The sequence below is a fragment of the Hemicordylus capensis genome, chromosome 3 (genome assembly GCF_027244095.1).
Source record: "Hemicordylus capensis ecotype Gifberg chromosome 3, rHemCap1.1.pri, whole genome shotgun sequence".
In the NCBI taxonomy this organism is placed as follows: Eukaryota; Metazoa; Chordata; class Lepidosauria; order Squamata; family Cordylidae; genus Hemicordylus; species Hemicordylus capensis.
Window position 1 is genome coordinate 251319217 of NC_069659.1, and position 15277 is coordinate 251334493.

Consider the following 15277-nt stretch of genomic DNA (forward strand, 5'->3'; position numbering starts at 1 on the left):
GGATAGCAAAGAACATTATTAGGGGAGCAAGGATTTTGCTTTGCTATACATTAAATTCTTATAGAGGTAAGGTAATTAATGTAATTAATTAATGAGTCCTCTATCTACCTGGTGGCACTGATTTCTGCAACTTGTTCTAGGGTAGAGGAATAAGTGAATGAGGCTTCTTTAAACAACGGAGGCCTTTTAAATTAATTAATACAAGTTGTTTGACCATAATATACTTGGACTTTGTTGTCTGACACTTTGCTGTAAAGTTCCAGTCTGGTGGATGGGGGGGGAGGGGCGAAAGGACAGAGGAGGAAATAATTTGATCGGAGCTCCCACTATCCCTTGGAGTCATCCCTGTGGATAGTATAAGCTCTGCTTCTGTAACCATCTGAAAAATGATCATCAAATCTTGTTTTAAGCAGCTGTTCCCAATATGCCCTTATAAACATATTTGCTCCAGTTGAATCGTTTGATGCAAGCAACAGTGTTTCAATGTGTACCTGGAGCTCCTGCACCCCTAATTAATGCTCCAGACCCTCTTTAATGATTATCAAGACTGATATCCTGTCCTGCATTTGGAACTGAGGCTGCTTCAATAACCTTAATGGGCAGCCTACACCAAGTGTTGAACAGAGAGAGTGTGTCCCTGTTTGTTCTGCTATGCCTCTCTTGGTAACTTTTAATATCATGGCATCCTGCTGGATTGCTGATCAGATTGGGCTGTGGGGAGGAAGGACATGCTGTTTGGAATGGAAATTAGGAAAAAATTATTTGGGAACAAAATTTTTATTTTATTTTATTAGATTTATATACCACCCTTCCTAAAGTGACTCAGGGTGGTTTACATTAAAATAGAAAAAAACATTTAAGAGCAGATTAAAAGCCAGGCTAAAAAGATGGGTCTTTAAGGCTCTCCTGAAGGCCTCCGAGGAAGGTCATCCTCTCATATCCACGGGAAGCACATTCCACAAGCTAGGGGCAACAACTGAGAAGTCCCAATTCCAGATGAGCCAGTGGCACGTGAAGATGGACCCCTCCTGATGATCTTAATGAGCAGTGGGGATCTTGTAAAGAAAGGTGCTCTCTCAGGTAACCTGGACCTAAGCCATTCAGGGATTTAAAAGTAATAACCAGCACTTTGTACTTTGCCTGGAAACATCAGCAGCCGGTGCAACTGTTTAAGAACCGGCCTAATGTGGTCTCTCTGGGGTACCCCAGAGTCTGACTGCCACATTTTTAACTAACTGAAGTTTCCGAACTATATACAAAGGAAACCCTACATAGAGCACATTGCAGTAGTCCAACCTGGAGACTACTAGCTGGTGCAATCTCCATACTATCCTATTAATATGATGATTTTTTGGAAGAAAAAAAACCATTACAATCCTATATTAAACCAAATCTCCCAGTCATACAGCGAAATATCCATGCTATATACAAAAATGAAGAAAAATAAAATAGTATAGATACCAAAGATACCATTTAAAAGGTTAAGTGCACACAGACAGAAATATTGCTGGAGTAATGTTTCAAAAGGAAATTTCATTGGCTGGTTTCATATATTTCCTTCTATTGAAATTATAGATTAGTTTAAACTGTCCAACCAGACATCAGCAGAACTGTTTGCACTTCCTTCGCTTCTTCCCTACAGAACTGTCTTTGCTTCTAGAGAGGCAGGAACTCTTTTGAGGTAAACATAAGACACAAAGAGTCATTTCACGTTTTTGGAGCACAGGAACCTTCACATCTTTTGATCTGACCACTTTGAGAGAGAGAGAGAGAGAGAGAGAGAGAGAGAGAGAGAGAGAGAGAGAGATTCTCCCTAAGTAGGGAATTTGAGTTCATCTTCTTACATTGCAAATATCTGCCTTAACTTTCTTCACTGGCTCAGTGCAAATGCCATGTTTCCTGCTTAACTGGCTATGATTAGGTTTTTGGGAGTAGTCTCCGTTCTCACACACTCCTCTCACTCACTCCTCCTTCCTTCTCTCCCCTCCCCCTTTCAGTTTAGGAACTAACTATGGTTAGCATAGTTACATCTGCACCTGTTCTGCTGCTAATCAGAGCTGGCACGAAACCATAGTTTACACTATAGTTAGAAATGGGTTTGTAGATTGCAGTTTGGGTTAGTTATGGTTAGTATCAGTATTGGTGTGACTAGCTATAATTCCTTTTCTTATGTCCCCCATGCATTTTAATCAAGAGTGGCCAACTCCCATCATCTCCACCTCAACTGAACTACAACTGGACTGCAATTCCCATCATCTCCAGCTGTAATAAATTACCACTAGGAATGATGGGAGTTAGTCCAGCAACAGCTGGACAGCCTCAGGTCGGCCATTCCTGTATTGAATAAACATGTGGATAGGGGATGTGATTGTGCTTGCTGGCCCTAACCTCCACACATTTGGTGGAAGGTTTGAAAGAGGAGCCTATATGTTCATACTGTACCACCATATGCATGTAGGCTTCCCTTTCAGCAGAGGTTGGGGCCAGGGCCAGGGCCAGGACTGGTCTCTGCATCCAGTGTGTTCATTGCATTGATGGGGGGAATGTATGAATCCAAAATGACTGTGTGAGAGGGAGGGAGGAGAGTGGTGGAGCAAATGGAGAACAGTGTGAAAGCCTCCAAGGTGTCCCCATACAGTGTTGTATCTGCACAAGGTCTAAACCTCCTACTTGGAGTATATTTCATCTAAAAAACAAGCAGGTCTGGTTCCAAGTACTGCTAATGTCAGTTCCTATGGCATAATGCTTCTGAAAATGGTTCCTTTGGGTTTCTATGGTCTCTTTCATGCCCTCATTAAGCTCTTAATCCTTGACCTAAATGAGAAGATTCTTTTGCTCACCCCTATAAATTTAGTCTTTGAACACTAAAGTCATCCATGCGCACTGTAAATGTATGTTTTCCTGTAATTCTCATCAAACACCAAGGAAGAAATGCACCATTCATCCATAAGTGTAATATCAAACATGTTCTCAATTGATTAATCAGCTTCAACAGAAAGAAAAGCATACTTTCTAAAAGCATACTTTCTAAAAACATACTTAAGGACAAAATTGTTTGACCTATAGAAGAACAGGCCTTAGCATGGCTTCTGCAAGGGCAAGTCTTGGCTCACTAAACTTTTGGAGTTCTCTGAGAGCGTCAACAGACATGTGGATAAAGGTGATCTGGTTGACATAGTATACATGGATTTCCAAAAAGCTTTTGACAAGGTTCCTCAATCCCCACTAAGTAAACTTGGCAGTTATGGGATAAGGGGACAGGCTCATGTGTGGATTGGCAACTGATTGAAGGACAGGAAACAGAGGGTAGGAATAAATGGACAGTTTTCACAGTGGAGAGAAGCTAGATGTTGAGTCCCCCAGGGATTTGTACTGGGACCAGTGCTCTTTAACTTCCTCATAATGTTACCGTCCAGGCCTGGTTTATATACTAAATATGCTCATTAGCTAGCATACACAATTAGGCCTGTCCCATAGTGTCACCAAGTGACCAAGTTCTTTTATATAGTGACCATGTAGGATCTGGGCACAAGGAAGAAAGGAGATCAAACCACTCCTAAAAGGATTCAATGGGCTTTATTGAGTATAAAAGAATAACAACATCAATTCTAGCTGAGCAGAAAGCAGAACACTCTATCAATATTACTAACAGTATTTAAACAGAACATCCTAGCCAGCACCAATGTTCAACCCGTGTTCCTAACTAACATATGTGTGTGTATTAAATTTTCCTAAAGCCTAATATAATTCAGATATAGACAGAAAAAGGGGGGGGGGTAAGGAAGGCTGAGGACTGGCATGGTTTGGGGAGATCAGGAATTAGTAGAGGGACGAGGGGAAGGGAGCAGAAGAAGGGGAAGGGAGGAAGGGATTCAAGGCTTGTAAGGGCAGCATATTACCAGGATCAGAGAGACTTGAGAGCGGTGGATCTCTTCAGCTGAAGGAGCAAGGCCTTTGGTTGGAGACAGGAGCTTTGGATCAAGCATGCAGTTTGCTCAGAGCACGGCTGAGAGTCAGAGCACCATGGCTGGGGAAGTCTTGACTTCTCACTGCACAGTAGAAGTCACAGACAGCTCCTGTCCATGGACAGAGTTCCTGCTTGATGCCCCGTGGCTTAGCAGCAAACTCTGGGATTGCTTGTGAGCAGGTCTTTCATGTAGGCACAAGATTGCTTGTAGGCACAAGACTGCGCATCTGCTATGTCCAGAGACTCCTTCTTATAGTGGTTCCATCCTTTGATGTCCATTTGAGTCTTCTGGATCACAAAAAGGCGTCTGTTCCTGCTATCCTCTGAATATTGTCTTTTAATTACCAAAATTAGCTCAGGATATTTGGTCAGTCCAGAGAGATCTTAATCCCATCTTCTGTTAGCTGCTATCTTGAGGAGGGGACATTGCCCAAAGCAAATCTGCATCTCTGAGTTGCAAAGGGGCCCCTTCTCTTGTCCCAGATTTTGCTAGCCTGGTCCCATTACATTATTTCTTGTGTACCTCTATCTAGTGTGTAATTATAACAAGATAATATTTAAAGTAACATAAAAAAGGGGTACATGTGTGAGGCAAGTTAATCAACACATTTGACTAAGGCAGAAGCATCCTGTCAGTTCCATAAACACTGATAACCAATGTTAGATTACCGCTACCTCTACAAATCATTTACTGGGCAGTCATGTGATCTGGGCATCATGTTCACCTCAAGTTCAGGCATTTAATTGAACTCTTAATATAAAATAAATCAGACACAGGCCTGAATTCCATATACTTCTGAGTTGGTACCTTTAAGTCCAAGGTTGGGGTACATGTGTCCGTAACAATAAATGATCTAGAAGTTGGGGTAATCAGTGAAGTGGCCAAATATGCAGATGGCACTAAACTATTTAAAGTAGTGAAATCTACAACAGATTGCTAGGAGCTTCAAAAGGATCTCTCCAAACTGTGGGAATGGGCAACAAAATGGCAAATGCAGTTCAATGTAAATAAGTGTAAAGTGATGCACATAGGGGCAAAAACTCCCAACTTCACATATCCACTGATGGGGTCTGAGCTGTTGGTGACTGACTAGGAGAGAGATCTTGGGGTTGTGGTGGATAGCTCGTTGAAAGTGTCGACTCAGTGTGCGGCAGCTGTGAAAAAGGCAAAATCAATACTAGGCATCATTAGAAAGAGGAATGAAAATAAAAATGCTAACATTATAATGCCCTTATACAAATCTATGGTGTGGCCACATTTGAAGTTCTGCAAGCAGTTCTGGTCACCATATCTCAAGAAAGACATTGTAGAACTAGAAAAGGTGCAGAAGAAGGCAACCAAGATGATCCAAAGCCTGGTGCACCTTCCTTATGAGGCAAGGCTACAATACCAGTGGCTTTTTAGTTTGGAAAAGAGGTGACTACGGGAAGACGTGATAGAAGAGTATAAAATTATGCATGGAGTAGAGAGAGTGGACAGAGATAAATTTTTCTCTCTATTTTACAACACTAGAACCAGGGGTCATTCCATGAAACTGAAGACTGGGAATTTAAGCCCAAGAAAAGGAAATACTTTTTCACACAGTGCATAATTAAACTATGGAACTCTTTGCCATAGGATTGGTGTTGGCCACTAGCTTGGATGGTTTTAAAAGGGGCTTAGACAAATACATGGAGGACAGGTCTATCAATGGCTACTAGTCTGACGGCTATAGGCTACCTCCAGCCCTTAGGAGGCAAGATGCTTCTAAAAATCAGTTGCAGGGGAGTAGCAGTAGGAGAGAGGACATGCCTTCAGCTCTTGCCTGTGGGCTTTCCACTGGCATCTGGTAGGCCACTGTGTGAAGCAGGATGCTGGACTGGATGGGCCTTGGGCCTGATCCAGCTGGGCTGTTCTTATGTTCTAAAGCACTTTACTGCGGTGTCAATACCCATTTCTTAGCTCAAATCCTAATCCCTGTGAGGCTATGCAATATGCACAGACAGTTTCTTTAAATGTCACTTATTTTGCTTCACTTACATTTTAAGTGAACTGCCAAGAGTGTCAATTCTATGCCCTGTGTAGTCAAGCCACTCATTTAACATTTACAGTGAAACAAAGAATTCCATTTGCTCTCAAATAATGGTACAACAGCTGATCAGATACTTATACATTCTGCTTTAGTTTTTTCCAGACACAGAACCTCACATATCTGTTTTCTCTCAGAAATCTTAGTATAAAATATCACTCAGATGGTTCATTTGCAGTAAGCTTTGTATACATTACCAGGGGTCATGTGATGACACCCATGATCATGCACTTTGGATGAAAGCCACTCTTTCTGTTGAAAACAGAGAGAGTATTTTTCCAGGCACAGATAGGTTTCCCTTCTTTGATCACAACTTCAGCCCATTGAAGTATCTCACATGGTCCTCAGAACAAATGTCTTTTTTTAATCTCTGCCTGATCTGAGAGTAGGGAAGAGATGGCGCAGGGATCAAATGTTACATTTTGAAGATAGGCTCCCCACCTTTCTCAATGCCACCCAGTTCTCAGCAGAATGTATTGCAGGAGCTGAGGGGTGGGTAGGTGCTGAAGGAACTAGTGGAAGTATCCAGTAGTCTAGCCTTGTGGTTACAAAGACATGAATGAGTTGCCAAACCATGGCTGGATAAGAAAGGCTGCAACCTTTTCACAAGATAGAGCTTCTGAAAGACATGCCAGGCCACTATGCCAGGAGATGAGAGCTGGTCTTATGGTAGCAATCATGACTTGTCCCCTTAGCTAAGCAGGGTCTGCCCTGGTTGCATATGAATGGGAGACTTGATGTGTGAGCACTCTAAGATATTCCCTTAGGGGATGGAGCCGCTCTGGGAAGAGCAGAAAGTTCCAAGTTCCCTCCCTGGCATCTTCAAGACAGGGCTGAGAGAGACACCTGCCTGCAACCTTGGAGAATCTGCTGCCAGTCTGTGTAGACAATACTAAGCTAGATGGACTTATGGCCTGACTCAGTATATGGAAGTTCCCTATGTTCCACCACTGCAACCTGGGCTTATAGGCATAACTGCAGATCCAGGAATAATTCAAGGCTCTGAGCATGAAAAACTAGGATATGCTGAACACCACTTATTAGCAGTATTCCCATCTTTTCCAAGACACAAAAGCCCAATTTCAAAAATTATTTTAAACTCATACAATCTGCATGCAGTGTACACAGATACAGATATTGTGTCCTGCTGTACCTGCCTTAATTACCTGTGTTCAGCATAACATGTGGATTATTCGCATGTTATGCTGAACACAGGTAATTAAGGCTGGCACAGCAGGACACTTCCTCTCTGTATCCTGCATTTCAGAGGGCCTGTACCCAGATTCACTTTTTGAATGAGCAAAGGTACAGTCATTCACAGAAAAACATGTTTCAGTGCACAGACATCTGAACGCAAGTACAACATAATGTCTGAACAGGTCTGCTATGGGTTGACCATCATTAGCTCAGCCTTGTCTGGGCTTATCTACATCCGGATCCCCACCATAGTTATACAAGTGAATGGCTACCATTCATTCCTATGAGGAACAGTAAAGTGCTGCATTTGAAGATGATCATGTGGTAGAAGTAAAAGTGCCCACCATCCCTTACAATGAGTGACCCTAAAGGAACACCATTATGGGGACAATGGGTGGCCTAACAGGAACACCACTGAGGGATGAAATGTCTCTCTTTTGTCTTCTGAGGATTGCTCCGTTGTAGCAAGGGAATGTGGAATATGTTCCCAATCCTTACCCTACAAGCCACCAGGAACTGGGTGCAGGAATGAAGTGGGAAGTAAACTTCTCAGGGGCTGTAGGCTGTCTTCAATTTGGACAAATGGGGCAGCACCAGAGGCCTGGTGAAAAGCAATGTTCACCTGGTGAAAAGCAATCCCCCCCCCAAAAAAATTCATTTTTTTGACAAGCAATTATGGCCTCACCACTTCCTCTGTCCCATGATTCAGGACCCTAGTGTGTGTGGGGGTGGGGGTGGGGGTGGGGGGTATGGAGGCTTTAAACCTACCCCATATCATAGTCCTGGCAGGGGAGGCAGTGCAATCTGGCTGCTATTTTCTCTGGGGAGGAGGTCTCTCATAGGTACCCATGGAAGTCCCCCCCCCCTCACTTTGGGTAAAGAGCAGCCGGACTGGACCTCTTGTGGATCAGGGACATGGCAGGGGGTCCCAATCTAGCTGCTATGGTCTAAAGAAAAAAGAACCAAGCCCATCAGGGTTTATAATCCTTTAAATGTCATGTATAGTTTGGCCCTGAGTGACAATAACAATATGTTCATCTCTATTGTTATTATACAGTTAGGCATTTCTAAAAAGCAGTTTGGCCTTCGCATTTTCCTACTGCTGATTTTTTTTACACTTTATTCACATTTCTTTCAACTATCCAACACAGCAGAAGTATAAATGGGAGATGCCATCAGACACAACTATCTGAATGAAGTACAGACATGTAAAAGGTAAAAGCAGCCATCACCATTTCACTTTATAAAACTGTTCCCATTTCCTGGTGTGACATAAAAGCAATCAAGCTTGACAAGACAGTCATGGACATTGCTGGCTTAAATGCTCTAAGCACAATGGTGCTGGAAGGAAATAATTAATTCTATCACAGGAGACGGATGGAGGCTCAAATTACAATGCTTATCCTTTTGGTTAAATGCTTCAAATAGCAGTAAGATAGTAACAGCATTTTCTACAGCTAAGCAGACAGCCTCTTGGATCGGAAACCATTTATGCAGTTGAAATTGCTTTTCATAAGATAATACTAAGGATGCCCCAAACTCGTGGATTTTCATTTTGAAATTTGCACATTGAAGGGATAGATTTTTTGTGTGTGGTTGGACAACACTAGCTAATTTGGGGGTGGGTGAGGGGTGTGGAAATCTGTGGTTGTTCAGAAACAGTTTTCCACAATTTCCCCACAGTTTCTGTGGTGGCACTTCAGTACCTGTATTGCTTCAGTATCTGACAATAATTGCTGAGATTAGATCACATGGTTCTAGACAGCAAATCAGATATCATGTAGCAAATAGGTTGTTATTATACAGTTAGGCATGGTACAGTTATGTTACTAAGCTTAAGTAAATAAAATAGTGTAGGTCAACAGAGCCAATCAAATTTAGCCCAACAGGAATGCCATCATATAAAGTTGCTTGATATGACATCACTGAGCTTAGTGAAATGTTTCACAATATCTAAATCAGGCCTGCTCATCTTAGGACCCCGAGCTGTTTTTGGACTACAGCTTCCATAATCCCCAGCCACAGTGGCTGATAGCCAGGGATTATGGGAAATGTAGGCCAACATCTGCAGGAGGGCTGAAGTTAAGCAGCTCTGATAAGTGAAGAAGATTTATGAGACAGGTGCTAAGATAACCAAAAGGAGGAGCATTTTCAATAAATTTGAAAATCTGGAATGTGCAAACAATTTTGACTCAGGCTCAGATGAAATCACACTCAGAAGTGAAACTAACCGCCCCTGACACACACTAAACCACAAGCTGTAGCTCAGTGGTAAAACATCTGCTCTGCATGCAGAAGGTTCCAGGTTAAATGCCTTGTATCTCCAGGAGGCTTTCCACATGGGGCATCTGCCCTGAATCTCCTTCAGGAGAGAGTGTGTTCATTCACACGCCAACCAAACTTACCCCAAACTCCCAACGAGATCCTTGGACCCACTCCACACACAAGTCGGGCTTTGTGATGCGAATTCTAGCTTATCTCGAGGTATTTCCGAATTTTTAAAATGCTGGTTTTAAGCTACTTTTCCTGAAAACACTGGAGCAAACAGGGAGAGGCGCTGACATAGAATTATTAGCATGATAGAAGGCATGGTCTCTTCAGAAATGCAGATCTTTCTCTGCAGGGAACTCTCTCTACCCCCACCACACCCCATTGGCTAGGAAGGAAAACACGGATGTCGGCCATGTGGAACTGCAAAAACGGAAGCCGAGACCAGAGGGGAGGGGCTGCTTCCCTCAATGCCGCGAGTGTATTTCGAAGGGTACACTCACTCAACATTTACCCCGAAGCCTGAAGCCAAGTGTGAATAACCTCCAGGTAGGGCTGGGAAAGACTCCTGCCTGAAACATTGGAGAGCTTCTGGCAATCACTTCTAGACAATACTGAGCTAGATAGGCCAGTGGTCTGATTCTTTTCTTTTGTCCATGATGGTCAGAAGTAGAAGGCCACAATAGTTCTGTCCAATTGGGCCACACAAACTCATGGGCCCAATTGGGTCAAGAGCCACTGCACCTTCCATTCTTACTGATTTAGTAGTGAGAAGGAAGAAGCTGGAGGACACTGATCCTTCTCATTGATAGCACCCTCTCCATGGAACTCCTTGTCACTATTCCTCTGTGGTGCCTTCCTTGACAATTTTTCAAAGGAATCTGGAAATACTTTTCTTTTGGAAGGCCTTCTCCAATATCTCTTAAGCTGCTCCAGTTTTTGTTAGTTTTATTGGTTTTTATCCCTCTCTGCTTTTATATCTTATTGCTTTTGGTACTACTGTGTCTGTTCTAATATACTTCTATTATTGTTGGATTTTAGTTATCTGTGTTAGCTGCCTGGAGTCGACTGAAAAAGGCAGGATATAAATCTATAAACAAAATAGGGCCAGCTCTGACAGGCAGCCATAGGTGCACAACTGTGCCATGTTATGCCCCAGGAATTACTTCCATTTTCCGATTGCATTCCCATTAAATCTTATTCCCTTTCTTAAGGCTTCCTTGCTGCATATTCTTTCCCACAATGCTTTGCCAGTTGGAATTTTGGTGTCCCTTCCCTTCTCTCCTGGCACATGGGTAGGAACTCTGGAAACACAGTGAGGCTGTTCTCACAAGCAGCCTAACCCAGGCTAGGGCAGCCAAGCCTGGGTTGGGCTGCCCCTGTGGAGTGCCGGGTTCAAGGTTGATCCCAGCACTGCCGCCCCGCCTAACTTGCCTTTTTACCCCAGCCTTTAGCCAGGGTTAAGGGTGCAATCCAGGGTCGTGTGTGTATTCGGGCTGCATGCAGCTCGAGCACACACAAAGTCGGGTGTCTAAAGCACTCAGCTCACAAAGGAATCCCCCAATGCACTGTGCTGTTCACACGGTGCATTTTGGGATTCCTGGAGGCTGGGACTCATTTTCTCGGCCTCCACTGCTCTGAGCAGCGCGGATTGTGTGGGTGCGTGCCAGCATGCTGGAGAACATTGTTGGTCATCTGGGGGGAAGGTCGGTTCATCCCTGCCTTTGCCCCCACCTGCTCTCCCTGCCCCAGCCATGATTGTGAGCACAGCCTCAGTCTGTAAGAATAATTCAGGCCTGCACAACATAAGGCCCGGCAGCCAGATCTGGCCCACGAGGACTTCTGTGTTCACCCACAAGAAGGAATGTTTTGCAGTGACAGCAAGAACCATGAAGAGCTCTTGGCCTGTCCCCCTGGCAAGCAGCAGTGGCTCAACACAATTGGCTGCTTGAGACCAGGTGCCCCCCACCTGCCTTGCTGGTCGCACACTTACTGACACCATCCTTCATCCCTCTTTCCCCTCACCTTCCTGCCTGACTCCAACCCTCTGCTCCTTGCTTTAATATTCTTAATAATTAATTTTAATCCAATAATTGATGTGCTGAAAATTGACCTCGGCCCCCACACGCTAAGTTGTGGTTCATTCCGGCCCACTTGGGCATTTGAGTTGTTCAGCCCTGGCCAATAATTCCTGCAACATCTGAGTCAGTATGGCCTCTGTACTTATACAGGCTGCAGTGGGTATACCACCAATTAGTTACTGCTGATGCTTCTTGATGCTTTTAATATGCCAGTATATTGTCATTGCTTGTAGCAGCTTCTGTTTGTTTTCCTAACAGCCAGCAACTTTGACCATTTTTTAAGGTAATGTCAGGTTTAATGTAAATAATTTCTCAGTCTTTAGTCCATGTAAAGCTTCCATTTCAAATTATATTTGATGTTCCTGGTATCTGAACCACATATACATGTCTCTGTGTCGTAGTTTATTGATCCCTTTCTGCCTATTAAACCCATCCTAATAATTTTGAGTAGTTTGCTCTTTTATATTTAAAGGTAAAGTGTGCCGTCGAGACGATTTTGACTCCTGGCACCCATAGAGCCCTATGGTTTTCTTTGCTAGAATACAGGAGGGGCTTACCATTGCCTTCTCCCGCGCAGTATGAGATGATGCCTTTCAGCATCTTCCTATATCACTGCTGCCCAATATAGTACCAGCGGGGATTCAAACCGGCAACCTTCTGCTTGTTCGTTAAGCATTTCCCCATAGCGCCACTTATATTTATCATCCAATAAATTATCTGTAGTTATTACCTTATTACCTTTCCCAAATATTGGCTGGTCCAGATATCTTTAATATATAAGTAAATTATAGCTGACATCTGATACTCGCTGTGTCAATTTCCCCTCCAATTGAATTGGCTGTTGCAACTGGCGCTCCCCCCACCGCCTTTCCTTCTTGGTCTTTGTATGTAATCTTGAGATCTTATTCTCTCCCAGAGGTTCTCTCTCTTTCCAGGATTAGGCTCTGGGGCAGATTTGTTTAAACTAATATTAAAAGCTATCTAAACATTTACTTTAAGCCTTTAACTATCTATATTATATTGCGTGAATGGCAGTGAAGTCTTGGATGGGCTGAGATGGCTCAGAATGTTCAATTCCTTGGGAAACAGAGCAGTTCCCAGTCCAAATTCTGTGAGGGAACTGAAAATTGTCAAATTTGCTGAGATTCAAACTTACACAGGGATAGCTTAAGACCAGGACAAGTTCCCTGGCCATAGAGAAATTATGCAACAAGGTGCTTAGATGCAAAGACTAAAAGAGGGGTGCAGAGCAGTGCTCTGTCTAATTTTTTTTCATCTATGTGCAGAATGAGTTTTGTTCTGGGCGGCAGTATCAAACCAGTGTGTGCTCACATGCATTCAGAGTGGGGCCTTCCTGATTCAGCCTGAGCAGGATCTAAAATTAACTGAGTGGGCAGAAACAAAAATATGAGCGGACACACACATGTGAAAAACGTGTGAGTGTGCATGCCTTAGAGGGAACACTGGTGCAGAGTAGGCAATCCTCGCATGTCTAATAAGAATCTAGGTCAGATGCTTGTTCTTCCAAAGATCCTATTTATATTCCAGTCTTGTTCCTCATACAGCAATTGGACACTTGGAAGAAAATCATTGATAATTTGTATGTGAATGTCATGTTTTACCTGATTGGAGGCTCTGCGTGTTGCTGCCCCTTTGTGGCAGCTGCCTGCACTGCAGCAAGTTTTTAAGCCTATGCCCTGGGCAAGCCCCTCCCTGTGGGATCACCCATTGGCTCCTCCTGTAGCAGGAAAGGCAAGGGGCTTCCAATCCGAAGCAGGCCTTGCCTCAGTATCAAGGTCTCCTTGTTCTGGTATGTGTATTTCCTGCTTGTTTCCTTCTGTTCTTGCACTGCCTACTCACTTGACCTCTAGTGTGTCCCTGCCCTTTAACCAGGGCTGCCATTAAAGGGCCCTGTTGGAGTGCAGGGCCTGAGACAAATCAGCCAATGCAGGGCCAGTGTGCCCTCTAACAGGGATTCCCAAATGCTGTTAACTACAACTCCCATAATCCCCAAGCAAAAGCCATTGTAGCTGGGGATTCTGGGAGTTGTAGTCAACAGCATCTGGGAATCCCTGTTAGTGGGAACAATGTGCAGGGCCCCCTTCCAGTTAATTTTAATGGGGGTCAAAAGAGTGGGGCCTGGAGTGGTCACCCTGCTTGCCCTGCCCTAAGGACAGCCCTGCCTTTGACTACTGGTTTGACCTCTGATTCCTAACTGTTTGTTTGGCTCAGCCTCTGGCCACTGGGTTGGTCTCTGAGTCCTGACTGCTTGCCTGGTGCTCCCACCAGTCCTGGCTTCTGACTTTGCACCAGCTAGTGGCTTATGCCCATGGCTCAGCCCTGACAGTGGGTTTGAAAGAGTGCTTGGATTTCCCCCAGCACAATGAGAAGGCCAGTTATTTATGAGCCCTGAATGTACCTGACTTGAGGCTGCATTATGAAGCTTTCCTGCTCAGATACATTTTGAGATTGATTCATGGGGTTCCTTCAAACATGGATAGGCCTTGAAAACTGCTTTCTAGAAAATTCTCTAGAAGAATAATAGGGCAGAGCAAAGTGTCTAGGTCCCACATTGTGTGAAAATAACCCTCTCCAGTACGCTGGTAGTGTGGGATAAGCAGAGCAGGCAGTTGACACCCATTTGGTCACCAGTTTCCACTCCCTAGGGCCAAATGTTTTCCACACTGGGATCATTGCTGCATTTGTTTCTCTCTTAGAGAACGAGAGGTATCCAAAGATTTATGGAGTTTACATAAAAGTGCACAATTTTATGCAAGGCAGAGATGGCATCCAAGGCAAATCAGACCTATATTCCATGGTTTGAACTGCAGCATCTGCTTAGCAATCAAGTTATAATGGATAAAGTATACAGTATTGATATTCTGTACCATTTGAGAATCTTATGTTGGGTAAGATATCTTACTGTAAGTTAACATAGTCTGGGAAACATACCAGTGGGGATTCGAACTTGCAACCTTCTGCTTGCTAGTCAAGCATTTTCCCACTGCACCACTTAAGGTGACATAGCTGGCCTCCATTGCATTTTAGAGTGAGGATGCTCAGGTTTTCTGGATATCTTCTAAGGCTCCTGTTCACTCCATATGGGAATTCAACATTATGAATAATTCAAGGATCTCTAGGGTACTTTACCTGTCCAGGCTGATTGGACTAGTTCAAGCTGCATGATGCTTCAGTTTTGGTCCAAACTGAGACATACTTGCCCTTCGGGAACCAAATGCCTGTCCCTGCAACGGTGTCATTCAGGTTCAATGTCATTCCAGATGACATCACTGCCAGGTATACCATACCCCTGCTCCCCATTTACGGCACCATGTTGAGTTGCCACCCATCTATCTTTCTTTCTGAGGATGTTCACGTGCTTGCCCTGCGCTCCCCAGTGCCTAGAAGTGTATTTATCCTATTCCAGCAAGACTATCCCTGCTTCCTTCCAGCACTACCAGAGGGATGCAGTGTTCTTCAGGAGAAGGCAAGAGGGTCTTGAAAGATCCTCAATCACCAGCAACTTTCTGGTGACTGTTATCCTTTTGTTTAAACTTACTCCACTCAATTCTGACTGAGTTTGAACCTATTTAAATTCATAAAAAGTTAATGAGATGGTGGCCTGAGGTGTAACTGGTTGATTATTATGCCATTTCAAAAACATTTATCATTAACAGAAAACACCCTAAAAGTGT

General features: G+C 43.8%; 1 long non-coding RNA gene across 1 annotated transcript in view; it reads left to right on the forward strand.

The window, feature by feature from the left end:
- Positions 1-13288: 13288 nt before the first annotated feature.
- LOC128351529 (uncharacterized) overlaps positions 13289-15277 on the forward strand; it is a 28152-nt gene continuing 26163 nt past the window's right edge. Inside the window, exon 1 of the long non-coding RNA XR_008319850.1 lies at positions 13289-13392. This is a non-coding gene — a long non-coding RNA (uncharacterized LOC128351529). The remainder of the gene's footprint in view (positions 13393-15277) is intronic.